The sequence below is a fragment of the Dromaius novaehollandiae genome, chromosome W, assembly GCF_036370855.1.
Source record: "Dromaius novaehollandiae isolate bDroNov1 chromosome W, bDroNov1.hap1, whole genome shotgun sequence".
Classification (NCBI taxonomy): domain Eukaryota; kingdom Metazoa; phylum Chordata; class Aves; order Casuariiformes; family Dromaiidae; genus Dromaius; species Dromaius novaehollandiae.
Window position 1 is genome coordinate 25,091,577 of NC_088130.1, and position 12,931 is coordinate 25,104,507.

Consider the following 12,931-nt stretch of genomic DNA (forward strand, 5'->3'; position numbering starts at 1 on the left):
TAAACTGAAAAGTATGAAAATTTCTTTATTGTACTTCACATTAACTAACATGGCTGCAAGTGGAAGGAAGAGGAGAGAGGGAAGAACCTGGCATTTTACTTTTAACTGTACCCTGAAATAAATGTATATTTATTCTAATAAAGTTGAAGTCAAAATGGTAAGTTCCCCCCTCACTTTTTCTCCTTACTCCTGTAACCACGTTAGCAATTCATGCCTTGTTCCTGGAGCTTCAAGAGGGGAACGAGGGACAGACAGTGGTGGAAAGAGAGCTCTACTTGCACATCCCATTGGGTCAGCTGAAGCGTTTAAGAACAGGGTAACAGGAGAAAATATGCTGCGTCCCACAGAGACCACTGGAACTAATCCTCTTCATGCCAGTGACACGCAAAATACCAATATCCATATCACCATTCCAGCTACGCACAATGCCAAATGATGCCACGATTGCATGTATCAATATTTCTGTGCTATTCTCAGTATGACTCTTGCGCTGTTCTCTGTGACAGCTGTGCGCCCCACACAGGGCTGCTTCTGGCCCAGTGCTCCCACGACTTCCTAGTATCTCTTCAGCGCCAACGCAGTGCTACCTGCACATCTCCATCTCAGAGGACAGAAACTAGAATGATTGCAGCAGGGCTGTCATGCCTTCCCCTTCCTGTTTCAGATCAGCAAAGTGTTCAAGCAGGGCACAGCTGCTGAGGATGGGGATACAAGAGGCCTCGGAAGTCCTGGAAGACGACTGTGTGAGAATGAGAGCCATACCAGTGCGAGTAGTATCATACCGCAGGTACATGGAGGAAGAGGTGATCCCAACATACCAGAGCCACCTTGTGCTAGAGTTCACCATGGGGACAGGTTTCAGCTCCCAGAAAGACCAGACAATTGGGAAGCAGAAGGGCAGTAAGAGAGACTTCACAGTTCTCTGAAACTCTGCTGATGCTTTGTCAAAAATGATTACATAATATGAAGATATTTGGTGACAAGGTGATACTACTGTGGGTTTCAGAATCATGAAAAAAATAAATAGAAAAAAAAATCACTTATTCCCCACACTCAAAGGAGGGACTGCATTTTCAAACACACCACTCAGTCACCTTGTCCAACTGGTCTATCTTTTTACATGTGGCTTTCTGCAAACTTAGAAACAGTCTCAAAAGAAATCAAGTCATACTTACTTACTATGTCATTTTCTCTCATCACAGAAAAAATTTTGGTAAGTTTCTGTTTAATACAAAATTTACTACCTACTACGTGATCTACTTATCTGAAAGACTGCCTATCTCCTTATTCTAAAAATGCCACTTAAAATAGCGTAGCCCACTCACTCGAGCAGGGAGTTCCTAACAGGCCAGCTCTTCAGAGCCTCCTCACATTAGGAGATCACTCTCCACCGCTCGCTTCCTCTGAAGTGGTTCTATTTTATCCGTCTTTTGGCCAAGCTACAAGCCACATTTGCTTTCTGCAGCACATTGAATCAAGGACACAGATTAGAAGTCATGAAGATCTGAAAGATGACTGAACTGCTGGGTTATGACGTAGTTAATGACTGGGTGAAAAAGAACAGCCTGTTTGCATAGGTCAGTTTTTGACATGCGAAAATATGCAGAAATGAAATATACCACAACTTATGAAGAGTGCTGAAAATGATTCCTTTCTACACTAGGCATGGGTGCTATGCCTCTGTGCTAACTGGAAGGGATGTGTAAAGGAAAAAATATCATATAATATTGGAAGCATAACTACAGCGGTGAGACTGGACTTTTTTTTGGACAATAAGTTAGCTCAAACTCTAATTTTCTTATTCACATAAGAAGGAGTTTAGACACATTCAGAAAGACTTTTTAAGGGATACCTCAACCCTGCTCTTAGAATCAGATTTTCAGTTCAGATGCAAAAACTTCAAAGCATGGCCCCAGATACAGCACACACAGGCATCCTCACACTCTTAGCAGTGTTAAAGAAGAAAATTGGGTAGCATACCATGTTACCAGGCAGCCCCATGAGCTATTTGCAGGGAATCTTTGGCTGAAGGAGCTCACGTTCATGGGTGGGAGTAAGGTGATGGATCGTATTATTTATGGCTCCTTAGGAGTACATACAGTACGCATACTCACTGACCTTGCTTAGGGCAGGATCCCATGAAAGTCTGCAACAGTACACTGTACAATGACAAATACATGCACATAATTGAACATAATTACTGGTTGCAGGATCACAGCTATTTGCACAAGACAGAAAATCCTTTTATTTTCCAATGCTATGATTGTATCCCTCTCTTCAGTTTTTTAAATATCACGAATGGGTCCAACAATCCTGTTATTTGCTTCAGAAAATTTTTTAACTTTTCTGGTTATTTTTTGGATTATTTAGGTATACAATGAGGCCATGCTTCCAAGATTGTCTATGCAATCCTAAGGACTAGGAGGGGTTGGGGTTTTTTTCTTTTTTTTCTTTCGAGAAGCAGTTGTGACCGATTAATCTGTCTCTTAAAGCTGTGGCTTTAAGCCAAACATCGAGAAATCCCATGAGGTGATAACACTGACAATGAAGCCGGAGACTATTTGGTAACTAATCTGTATTCAGTACAATCAGGTCCTGATCCTGAAGCTTTTCTTCATATAAAATGCATTTGCTCACATAAAAAGCTCTCACTGGTATCAGTATGAAAAAGAGGTTTGATCTCTAGTGTTGCAAAAACACACTCCTGGACTGACCAAAGTGTAACCAAAAATGCAGTTTTTCTAACAGGTAACTTAGTATTTGCTTCCATTAACATTTCCCTGCAGTTATAAACCGGCAAATTCGACTCAACTCTCTTTCAAATTTCAGTATGCGCTAGTGAAACGCATACGGTGCTTAAGGCTATTGCCCCACAAGGGACGTCTGGCTCTGAACAGTACAGAAATAAATTCGCATTGGCTTCAGATTTCAGAGAAGCTGCACTAGAACGACTTTTACAGTGGCACTTCGGAGAACTGACATCATGCGTATACTTCGCCCTAATAAAATCCCCCACGCTCAGCCCTGATTTCACGGGGAAAGCACTTCCCCGGGGCCGGCGGCAGCGCCCCCCGGCAGGAGAAGGGGCTCGCTCCCCCCGCCGCCGCCGCAGCAGCCGCGCTCGCCCCTGCCCCACGGGAACGGCCCTGACAGGAGAAGCCGCCCACCGCGCCGGGCACCAACGGTCACCGCGGCCGGCACCCCCGCGCCCCAGCTCCGCGCCCCCCGCCGGGGGGGACGGGGCCCGCGGCAGCAACAAAGCCGCGGGCAGCTGCCGGGGGTCCCGGCGCGCCCCCCGCCCGCCCCGCTGCGGCGCGCTGGGCGCCGTCCTCCCCCTTCACCTCACCCCTCCGCGCCGCGCCGCTCGCCTCCCCTCGGACGCGGCCGTTTCACGGCAGCCGCTGGGTGATGGAAACGGCGAAGGACCCAGGTGCCGCCTCTCGGCTGCCTCCCGCCGCCGCCGCCGCTCCCCTCCGGTGCGAGGCTCCCGCAGCGCCCCGCTCCCCTCTCCGCTCCCGCGGGCGGGGAGTGCCGCCCCTCGCCCGCCCCTCCCTCAGCCCCTGCCCCTTCCACCGGCGAGCGGCCCCGCCGCAAACTTGGCGGAGGCCGCCTGCCCGGGGCCGCCGCGGAGCGGGACTCACCGCGTCCCCGCCGGCCTAGCGCTCCGCGGGGCAGGAGGCGCCGCTCGCTCCTCCGGCGGCGGCGGGGGGGCAGGACGCCGGCGGGGGGGCGCGGCACGGCTCCGTGAGGCGGCCGCCGGCTGCTTCGCTGCCTGCGTCACAATAACGCCGCGGCCATTCCGCGCTCCGGGATCTCGGGGCGCTGGGGAGGGCGCGGGGGGCGCCACCACGTGACCAGCGCGCGAGGCGCAGCCGTTGGGGCGCGCCGGGGGGGGGGGGCGGGCGCGCGCGCGCTCCCCCCACCCTCCCACCTCCGCGGTGCTGAGGCGGCCCGCGGCCCCCGCCCCCCTCCCTGGGCCGCCCCCTCGCGCCGTGCTCGGGGCGCCCCCCCGTCCCCCGCACTAAGGGCTGCCCCGAGGGGGCCCTGGGGGCCCCGCAGCCGCCTTCGCCTGCTCGGGGGCCGCACGCCACACTCGTGCCGCGCTCGGGGCTGTCGAGGAAGCGGCGCTCTCCTCCTTTAAGAAAGGCGCTTAACAAAACGTGCTAAAAGCAGTAGGTGTATCCTCCTGCGCCGCAGTTTGTTGGCAACATCCCACGCGATTTTTATACGTGTGTGAAAAGCCACCCCAAACATGCGAAAATACTGTGCCGTTGTATAAAACATCAAGCACATGGCACCGTGCTGCACTAAAAATACCTGAAAACATCGAGTTCGACTCTTTCACATCTGTTTAAAATAAAACCTTGCCTTTCTGGTCTACTACAAAACCTGGAAAGCGCACGGCTCTGCTCGCCGCGGGCGCATCTCCGCCAAACCCGGCCCACCTGCCCCTGGGGGAGCCGAGCCCCGCCGAGGGCGAGCGCGGCCCCTGCAGCCCGCTGCCCCGCGCCGCCGGCGATCCTGCCCCCAGAGCCCCAGGTGCTCCCCAAACGCGAGCGCTGCGGGGGGGGGAGGGGGGGGGGTGTTCACCTGAGCAACGTCCTGCCACGGCGGCATCTGACGGGAGCGGGAGCACAGCGGGAAAGCGAGCCTTTGGCTGTGCTGGAGGTTCTTTCACACGCGTTTCTCCTCGTTTTCGTCATTTACTGTTAGCCTTTCTGTGCCGTGTTTTCACAGCATTAACAGGGATTTTCTTCGCGTCGTGTTCTTATGCACATTTTCCATCCTGCCTCTTAGATGTTCCCTTTTTATACCTTTCCTTCTCTTTTCCTCCTCCCCCCTTTTTGTGTGCTTTTACATTTCAAAAGATAAATCAGAACCTCTTGTCTTTTCTCTGATAAGCAAATATTGCAAAAACCCCAAAGTGCGCAGTAAATTAAAGCGAATTTATGCTAGTTTGGCATTACGGAGAACTATTGTCCACAGAACAAACACAGCACACGCAGCAGTACTGCGAGTAAGCCCACATCAGTCAGCTCCTAAAACTATTCTGGATGAATATGTCCGGAAACAGGGAAAACACTTTAGTGTCTAACTCACTGTGTCTCTGTCCTTCCTACAGGGATTTGTAATGAAAGCAACTAATCATAGCATGGCTATTGGGCATAAAAAAGCAATCACTAACTCCCACTTCCACTTAATCCTGAGATACAGTCATCAGACAGTAACAACCCCGAGACACTTTTCATCTGAACCCAGAGACTTGGAGATGAAAGGCAACATAGTACTCCGTGATATTTCCCTCGAGCTATCTAGGCACTGCAACTCCATGTATTTTCAGATATTTTTCAGCTCATTTGATACACTTGCCCAAAGATGGAAATGCTGTTATATTTCTTTCTTCTGCATTTTTAAGATGTGTAAAAAGGAAACTTGAATGTGGGTTACAGTGAATCTAACCTTCTACACCAGGCAAGCGTACAGGAAACAACGCTATCTTAACCACCATAAAAATGGTCTATGTTGATTGAGGCTGAGGAGGTTAAAGGTTTATTTTGGAAGTCTTTTGCTTTTATGAAAGGGTATATTGGACACTGCATGTTTCACACTTGCACATATATGGAGATTAAGTAACCGTTTGGGGTATTTGTAATGCATTTGATTAGGTGGTTTTCTAAAGGAATGTCGGTCAGCTGTGTGCGATTAAACGGTTTGATAGGAATGCAGGTCAACTCCAGAACACAACGTCACATAGGAGTATGGCCTGCTTGAAGAACAGCATTGATGAAAAACCAAAACCAGAAAAACCTTATTTTAATTTAGAGGCTATAAATACCATCCATATGCAAATACAGCCTGTTAGATAAAAGCCTGCCAAGTGTCTTTGTATGTGTTATATATGATAGTATCTCAATTAGAGCTGATACCCCTGTTTATATTTCCACTTCTGAACTCGTTGCTGGAAATTTTGTTTGACTAAGAAGTGCTGATTAGGCTATATGCCTGTACAAAAAGTAAATTATGATATACAAGTTCAATTCTTTTTAAAATTTCAGGATGTACTTTACTGCCAATTACGTGGCACCAACATTATTTTTGTCTAAAAGAAAATTACTGGACATTACCTCTGTTTTTACCATGTGCACAAATAGATACAAAATTTTGTTGAAATATAAGCGTCTTCTCATCTGTAACCTTATTCGCAAAGGAGAAAGACAGCTTGAAAATGTGTTGCACGTTGTTTTTCTAGAAAGTTTCTCCAGGATCATTTCACATTTTTTGAACCTCAGTATTCCTACCCGATGAAATTGAGGCTGGTATTTGCATAACTATAAAGCTTGTGGTTGGATGCATGGAGGAAAAGCCAGATCCTTTGCAGACAAGCAACACCCTGGAGAACTGAATTCTGTGGCCCTTGTCAAGTGCCAATGGAATTCGGTAGCAATCACAGCAATCCTTCCACTGATGTTAAGGAAACCAGAGAAAACCGTTCATTAGTTTTGAAAGTCCTATGAGAGGTGACCTTGAAGCAGATTTTACAGCAAGTGCTATGCTGCTTGAGAAGACTGCCCATGAAGGCATGAGCATATTTTGGTTAAGGCGTGAAGCCCATATAGATATGGCCTACAAGAGCTTTGCTATTCTTGTGCAGGACCAACTCCAGTTCCTCTACATTTGTTCCTGGAAATGCGCAGCAATCCTGAGGTGGGAAAGGTGAGGAGGAATGAAAAGGAGGCAGCTGGACCTTGGAGAGATGATCCCAGTATGGTGCAGTACATGGCCATTTTTCTTCAGTGCAGCTTGATTACAGCAAGGTTGGGAATCAGTGCTCTGTTGTATACATAAACAGCTGCTAAAGCCCTAGGGATTTTCAAGTACTTCATATAGAAAGGCAGCCTGTGCACTTCCAGATGGTGACCTAGGATTGCTGGGTTGTTATATCCTTACTAAAGAATATCACCTATGGCACCATTTTAAGTGAAAAGTAGCAGCTACCGTGTATCTGCTGAAAATACAAAAGAGCAAAATTTTAACTTGGTCATATGATGATCTACAATGACTCATGGTCATTTAGAGCAGTCATTGTGGCATTTAAATGTTCTCTTTAAGTAAGGTCCCATCCAGCTTAGAGGCTCAGTAAGAATAGCTGAATACCATTCTGAAAGCATTACACAATTTATGTACTCATTTCAAAACAGTGAGCCCAAAGCAGGTGCATTGTTCCTACCTTCACCTTCAGTTTCTGAGCGGAGATAAATGGGACACAGATCCAAGTTAACCTTATTTTAAATTTCCAGAAATAATTCTCAGGTTTTCCCACCTTCAGTTTTTTCATACAATATATCAAATATTGTACTCAGTTTGGAAAGACATTTCCATTCTGAAAAGCACGTAAACATACAGCAAATATATGTATAGACATCGTTCTGTTTGATTAAGAGAACAAAGAAAATGTCATAAGCTACTAGAAGTACTGACTGGCTGTTGTTTAGCTTATATTACAACAGTCTCATTTCATGAATCTGATGGTAGACTTATTTTTCAGCACGTAATTAATTGCTACATCTGAAGGAACCATGAAACTATGTATCTGAGACTGCAATAAAAATGAATTATTTTTCTGCTGTGTTTTTGTACTATTTTTCATGTTGTTCATAATGTCTGAACCTGATCTGTTAGCCCACACTGAGGCAATCTGCTGTCAATAAATTTCACAGAGCAAGAAGCTGCCTTGAAAAGAAGGTAGGGTGGATCCCCATTCATAAGGAGAAATGGGATTAAGAAAACTTGAATAATTAATTTGAAAGCATCTCTTAATGCATACGGCTTTGCTTCTGGGATTGCACGTGAAGGTATTTTCTGCAATCTTAAGAGGTCATTTACTTGGCAACTAGCATGAGGGAAGAAATCTCAAACCTGGGTTTTATTAAATACTTACTGATTTGATATATTCTGTTGTGTGAATCATACAGAGAATTTCACAACATGAGAGCCAAGCTCCTGCTCACACATTTAGCAGAACTGTGCAGAAAAACTGAACATAATACATATGGTTGAAAAGCTAGCACATGGCATTACTGGATCAAAAGGTCAGAAAGAATCATCATAATCAGGTACTTTAGCTTCTGGCATAAAAGCCCATAATTCCTGTCTGAACTACAGAATATTTTTCAGAAAGTGATCTAATCCTGATCACTACACTCCTAACTACATTGTCGTAATGGATAATCAGCTTCACTGCTAAATTATGTATGCTTGGTCCAATTTCTCGCTTGGCTCTTTGAGTCGAAACTCTGACACTGACTTTAGTTACACCTTTGCCTACCGTAAAAACAAAACTCTGTTCTCAGGAATTTTCTTACCATTCATACATTTCCAGTATATTTTCAAGCCACATTTCAAAAGCTTTTTGGATAGAGAAGTAAAGTATTCATTTGAACTTCCTGAGACTGACAAGCCCACGATTTTGAATTTGTGAATATTTGAATTCACAGATTTTCATTTGGAAAATAAATCATGACAAATTGGAAAAAGTTTTAAGTGTGGTCCTCAAAACAAATTACAGACAGTAATAGATCTCCTTTCTTCCAGCTGATATTCCTCCACTGGCTATACAAAGATCACCTGTGGATACAGCCACACAGATAGGTTTCCACAAGATAAACTGACTGGACCCTGAATTAACAGATTATATCCTCTACTCCATAACTGCCCTGGTGCAGCTTCTTCTCTCTCCAGTCGTAAACTCAGATTGCTTACTACGGGAATGCTCTCTCACCAAGGGGCAGGTGGGCTTTCATTTACCAGAAGACACACACAGAAGCAGATCTTGCAAAGCAGCTGAATCCCATGAGTTCCTATATTAGTTTATGGCATCTAACTAGCTCGTGGGAATTCCTTCACTTGGCAACTATGTTATACTGGGAATACATGCGCAGGTTGTTGTGAAGTTTTACACTCTGCTTTCCTCCCATCCTGTATGTATGACCTGCATTCTTTGATATGACCTCATTAGAGAAGAGAAACAAGGGGAAAAAAAGGAGGAGCTGTTTCTTTATTTGACTAGAATATAAACATGTTGTACGGTACAATTTAGAGGCAAGATAAGAAGTCAAAAGCCTTGGAGTTTAAGTTCAATGTCGGTTTACACATATCCTTTTCAATTCAGTAGGGCTGTGAATGAGTCATCAGAGGAAATCCTGACTGTGCAACACATTTAATTGGATTAAAACCAAACAATGTGTTTGACTTGGGCCTTAAGCAAAAGCTGCACCATCATAAACTTATTTTAAGAGCTAGAAGTGAATTCTAATCACAGTAATCCTACAAATTAATGTGAAATTTTACAAACTATAATCAATAATAAGCCACTGCTAATTAAACTATCTTGAGGATGCCCCAGGTAATAACATGATTCTAAGAATTTTTAAATCCATGCTTACTGTTAATCACTTGACAGAAGGCTCTATGTCATGAATTAGGTCAAAGCAAGACATTTCAAACAATCTTTAAGTAATTGCTCAAATAACGATACGAGAAACAATCTGGAGAAATCCCTGGAAGACAACTGACTGTGTAATACAGGCCAAGAAGAAAGGCAAAGGAAGACTTCTAGACTATTTCATAGTGAATCTCTACACAAGAGAGGAGGACTATTTATTATTAAAACGGTAGGATGAAAAAGCTTCAGCTTTAGCAGTCAACCTGGTACTTCACTGCTGAAATCAAAAGTTCTGCAAACAGTCTTGGGGAAGTAGGTTGGGGGCCACAGAAACAAGATGAAGAATTTTCAAATGGTGGGACATTTCTGGTGGCTCTTTTCTCTTTCCTAGGCCAGCTGGATCTCGGACAACACACACACACACACACACACACACACACACACATGCACGCACATGCACCTATCTATCTATATGAAAGGAACCTGTCACACTGATAGATAAAAGTAGCCCCTGAAAATCAATTCTTGGCAGTAAACATCAATTCTTTATCGCTCTTAATTCTCTGTGAATCACCTAGAAGACTGAAGGATTCTTTGTTGAGTTAGCTCAAGGAAGACACTTCAAGCAGTAGTCTGCATTGCTTCTTATAGAAGTAAGGGTGCTAATAGTGCCCATACTATACAGTTACAAGTCACTCTCATCATGATCCCTTCTTAAACAATCTCTCCAAGCGTTCGTGTCCAGGTCAAAGATAATATGTAGGTAAAAATAACAGACTTTGAAAAATGGGATGGTAGCAGATGGACATGGCAGCTGTACAGAAGTAGAACAGAGGCATTCACAGATGAGCATCAGCCAAGAGACTATGGGCGCGTTCACTAGAGATGCTGCTTTGTCCCAGGAAACAGCCAGTTCACCTGTAGCATCATAGAAAAGGCAGTCTCACTTCTGTGGTCACTTGTTGAGGGTTTTCACCTTCCTCAACTTTTAACACTATGAAGATGCTTCTGAACATAATCAGAACTCTTGTTAAGAGAAAAAAACTAATTCCAATTCACATGAGCTTATTCAGCACACCTATGTTCACCAGAGCTTACTAAAACACCTACCTGCCTGAACTTCCATATGATAAGATCTGAAATAGCAATATGAACAAAGAAAAGCACAGGAGAATCATGTTTTCATTTACCATAATTAACCCAGCAAATTACAGATTTTTAAGTCAGGACTGGTACACATTCCTAGCGGATAAAGTGAATTATTTTGTGAATCTTCAAACTGACTTAACCTAAGTTGACTATTTGATGGCTGTCTATAGAAAGCCTGTCTTTCTTCTCATTGTATAGAGGCACTTAAAAACAACATCTTTTCAGAGAGTATTTTCTTTTGGCTTTGTTGTATTTTGCTGTTGTTTTCCTTCTCTGCTTTAATTATTTATCTGTTCGCCATCTCTGATATCTAGTTCACAGCTACTTAAAGTGTTTGTGAACTAAAGAAGAAATAATTTAGACTCTTTTCCCTACAACTCTGCCATTGCTGCTGAATAATATGTAAGCTTATTTGTTTGCAATAACTCATTTGTAAAAAATCACAACTCTAAAATCTTATTGGATTGTGGTACTCTTTGTAATTATACTTGACAAGCAGATAAAGATTGGGGGCAAAATAGACCAAAATCTAATTAAGAAACAACATGTTGTATTCCATAAAGAAGAAAGCATATTTTCAAAGCAAAAGCTCAGTTTACGTCTAAACTTACTCCCTCTAAACTCAGAATAGCAATTCTCCTGACATGGTCAATGATACAGAATTTAATTTCTCCCTTTCCCAACACAGTAACATGCAATTATGAACCAGCAACAACATGATCTGGTAATTATCATTTGAAGTCATCATTTAGTTGTTCCAATATCAAATAGGGTTTCTGCCAAAGAAAACTTTGTTAGTTATTCAAATAGCATTGCATTAAGCATTCAAAAGACTTTGAAAACTCAAAACAGCAGACATGTCCCAGGAGATTCACAGCACATACTGTCAATCCACCCTCTGTCCCATGATCATCAGTGTGATTTATAAAAATAAAACCAGAAAAAAAACCAATATGGGCCAAATAACAGCTGTTCTAAATTGGCATAGCTTTTTGCAGTCAAAGAAGAATGATGCTGGTTTACACCAGTGGAGATTCTATCTCTGATGGTTCATTTTCTTCTTTCCAATATGTCTATAAGGATCATAGTAGTAGCCAATGATAATACATCTTATGCAGTGTTCATATTTTCTTTCTTTATCCTCTTATCCTTGCGTACTACATTAGAGTTATTTTTCTGTCTCCTGCAAATGCATTTCCTTTTCTCCTCCTCTTTCTTTTGTGTCTTTTCCCTTGAGCTATTATTGTTATTTGAACTGGCAAAGGAGTAAGTTCCAAATTTTTCTCCGGAAGAAAACAGATCAATGTGTTTGAATCTCTCTTAGCAGAGTGTTCCACACCCATGGGCCACCATGGAAGTACCAGCCTCTGCTCTTAGTGACAGCTCCATTGTTCTAGATCGCCGTCGTGGTGGTGGTGTGTCAGAGGAATGAGGGGAACTCCAGAATACTTAGGCTGTTGGGAGACATGGACGTACATTTTCTCTCCTTTGTCTAGTTTCTTTGCCATTCTAGAGCAATGCAAAGGAGCTTGGAACTTGTCAGCTGGCAGGTCAGAATTTGCCCGACCTCCAAGGAAGCCTTACGTTAATGCCTGGCTGGTGTCTTGCATACAGTTTCTCCTCCCAGTGCAGGAACTGGAAGCTGCCTAACCAGACTGTGCCTGTGCTGTGGATGCACTAACCTAACAGATGGCTCCTCAGGAGCTGCTAGCAGCTGGTGTAGTTTAGAAATGCCTTTTGGTCGCTTTAAACTGTTTGGGAGCTGGCTTTGGACCAACACCAGGATCAGGCTATTCAGCCCTCCTCCCCACATAACCCTTTATGTGATTGCCAAGTCAAAATTGAATGCCTCAGCAAATCTGAATCAAGAATTTGGAGTTTAACCCAGAAACCTATTGGATCAGATGCTGTATCTGTGCTATCAGAGTTTGTTAGGTTCCTGTTTTACTGAGATAGGCTGTCACATCCTTCACCCTTTGCAAAATTATTCTAGGCCAGATATGGTACAGTGCAATAATGAAGAATGGAAGCTCACAGACTCATTGATCATCCTAGCCAAATCTCCATCTGCCAGAACAGGCTGTCTCCTGGCCAGCCACAACGATCAGGGTACTCTGCCAGCTATTGCTATTATGATATCTAGTAATAGTAAAGCATGAAAAGGCCAAGTCTGAAGTCATCCTAAGGTCACTTTTATCATTTAAGGATGATATCAGCAAAAGCAAAATAAACAACAGTTCAAACATTGTAGACCATGGAGATAATAATGAATTAAAAAAGAAAAGATTTGTGAATTTTTAGAATAAAATAGACAAAACTAAGAGAAATCTGTATCCTGAC

The 12,931-nt window shown here is 43.9% G+C and overlaps 1 protein-coding gene across 7 annotated transcripts in view; it reads right to left on the bottom strand.

Moving 5' to 3' along the window:
- The window catches only part of LOC135323447 (synphilin-1-like), an 83,369-nt gene extending 78,608 nt beyond the window's left edge, over positions 1-4,761 (bottom strand). For 2 of the 7 annotated variants that reach the window (XM_064501001.1, XM_064500999.1), the window contains exon 1: positions 3,642-3,882. The gene's annotated coding sequence lies outside the window, so the exon portion shown is untranslated. Of the gene's footprint in view, positions 1-2,118; positions 2,160-3,346; positions 3,565-3,641; positions 3,883-4,590 lie in introns of those variants that run through there. The other 5 variants (XM_064501000.1, XM_064501003.1, XM_064500997.1 and 2 more) reach the window with 5 other exon arrangements.
- Positions 4,762-12,931: the final 8,170 nt, after the last annotated feature.